The sequence below is a fragment of the Cupressus sempervirens genome, chromosome 11 (assembly GCF_028749045.1).
Source record: "Cupressus sempervirens isolate cs-2001-9-10 chromosome 11, ASM2874904v1, whole genome shotgun sequence".
Lineage (NCBI taxonomy): Eukaryota > Viridiplantae > Streptophyta > Pinopsida > Cupressales > Cupressaceae > Cupressus > Cupressus sempervirens.
Window position 1 is genome coordinate 102,958,533 of NC_143128.1, and position 2,764 is coordinate 102,961,296.

Here is a 2,764-nt window from a genome sequence, read left to right on the forward strand (position 1 = left end):
TTTTCTACACACCTCTAACTTCATCCATTTGGGCATCATCATTGTCAAGACCATTCAATGCATTCAACCTATAAACTATGAAATAATAGTGATTTGAATTTTGCATTGCAATAATCATTTATAGCGAGCACATGTGCTCGGGTATATGAGAGATAATCTATGATGACAAGAGACATTCTATCAAACATTACACACACATCCTCCATGTTTCTGTGTAGTTACTCAATGGCTTGAATAGATGTCACTTCCACTCTATTTGGCATAGCACATCCCACCTTTTGATTTGGCAACAATTTGCATAACATTAAAGATAATGTTGTAATTATTCACCATACTCTTCCACTATGGACGCTATATCTTATATTGCGATATGGGCCTCAAATTAAACTCCTATGGTACCTAAAAGCATGATTTTCACTACTTGTCTTAAGGGATTTGTTGGAGTTACAATAGGAAAAGTAAAATTCTTGGGGGGGGGGGGTGGGTCAACAGTAAAAACTTGAACCCATAAAACTTTCATCACACATCCATCTCATTCATTCAATAGATAAATTGAAATAACATGTAAAGTACATACATCTAAATCATGTAAACATGTAAGAAATCACACACATAACACCAGATATGATTACCCAGAAACCCTCCAAGTGAGAAGGTAAAACTAGGGTGGGATGACACCCACAAATCTTCACTACTATAGTTGTAAAGTGTATGCAATTAAGGTTACAATGTTTTGACCATGAATCATGGTCTACCCTATAAAAGGTCTGCCCTATTAAAGGCTTACAAAGACTGTTAGGTCTCACCTTGTTAGAGGATTTCAACATCCTATTAGAAGTGCGCCTTGTTAGAGGACTTCAACTTACAACTAAATAAGCACCCTATTAAAGGATTTCATACAGCCTGCTAGGACTACTCTGTTAAGATATTTGAATGAAATCACTTGTTAAAATGTCTTAGCATAGATCCTGCAATTGGCACTTGCTTGCCTAATGACAGATCACCTCTAAACACTTATCTTTTTTATCCTTCTCGATCAAATGTCTCAATGTTGTATCCTTCTCTCTATCTTCTGTTCTTCTCTAACTGATTTTGCAATTCACTCTTTCTTCATAACTTCTAAGTATCCATGAATGCTCTATTTGTACATGCAAACTTCTTTATACTTCTCCTTTAATCCCTTACACACTCATAGATAGTTTAGGGTTTCGTCCTCCTTAAGAAGACTAGGAGACTTAGTGTTAGGTGTAAATCTACAGCTGAGATTCATCCATATTTCCACTTAAACCTTCCCATTTTCTGATTGGCTGCATGTAATTACATAGGGAATCCAAATACAGATTTGTCCTTATCTCCAAAATATCAAAATATAATATTAAGTCAGCTCGCAAATGATTTACATAGTTGTTTGTGCCATTACCAAAAAAAATGTCAAAATTGTGTTACTTGGCATATGAAGTCACTGATTCTCGGCATGCACTATATTTCTGCTTTGACTCGACACCTGCACTACTCGACATCCACTATTTACTCAACTCCTGAATCACTCGGCATAGTCTATCTACTCAGCACTTGAGTGACTTGGCACTCATTGCAACTCGACATGGTTTAATGTTTATATGTTGTGCTCGGCATGTATTACTAGTTCGTCATGAACTAAGTAAATGGCTTAAGTGTCTTGGCACTCACTTGTCAAAATCAATCTGAGATCAACAATCTCCCCTTTTGACATGAGTGTCAAAAATACTTGAATATACATAATCAACCTCAATCTTCTTGAGCATAACATATCCATGACTCAACTTATATACAAAACTTCAAAATTTCAAAATTTTGCAATAACCTATATACCTCAAAATTGATAACTCCCCTTGAGTTAATATGTATATTTTGTATCCAAAATCTATGCTCCTCTCTGAGTAAATGTGTGTCTACTAATACTCTTTGACTTCGATATACTGATACTCTTCCATGCTCTCCCTTAGCTGATATCTCTTCATTTTATTTCTTTCTACAATGATGTATTTCCCCCATATTCTCTATCTCCCTCTATTTCTATCTCCCCCTTTCTTTATTCTCCCCCTTTTTAACACTTATGTCAAATGGGCTATACACGTATAGTGTGTTTGTCCAAAAAAGATTTATGGACATCTATTATGATCTTGAGGGTTACATCCTAGTTGTCATATGCAACATCCAATAACTTGATTTGGATTGCAAGCTCGGCAACAAGGTGCACTAGGCCATCTAAAGTAGAAAGATTGGGGTCTTTCTTTAGTAGAGTCTCGACATAACCTAGCTCCTTGTGCAGTATCTCCATGTGTGGGGTGAGAGATGCCTAAATACATGTCAATTTGGCTCTTATTCTAGCCTCATCTGCTATTAGTACAGCTAATTGGCTTTGTCTCTGAAGCAATGTTCTGAAATGCTTCTCACTTTGAGATGGGTTCTGAAGTACCTTAGTACCTGATATGGTGAGGTTACTCTCCAAACTCAAAATATGAAACTAGGTCTCAAGTGAAGAGTGTAGGATCAAATAGATTTGTGTACAATGAGAATATATTCTCAAGTACCTTCTTCACCTCTTCTACCTTAGTTGCCAATGCAACTTGAGTTAGTGCTATCTCACTAGATATTTTCTCATTCACCTTACCTTGAAAATTCTTTTTTGACCATTCTAAAAGTTTTGCATTTGTATCAAGGTCTTCATTACCTACCTTTTCCAGTATATCTGTCAGTTGTTCTATCGGTGGCTTGGTCTCTT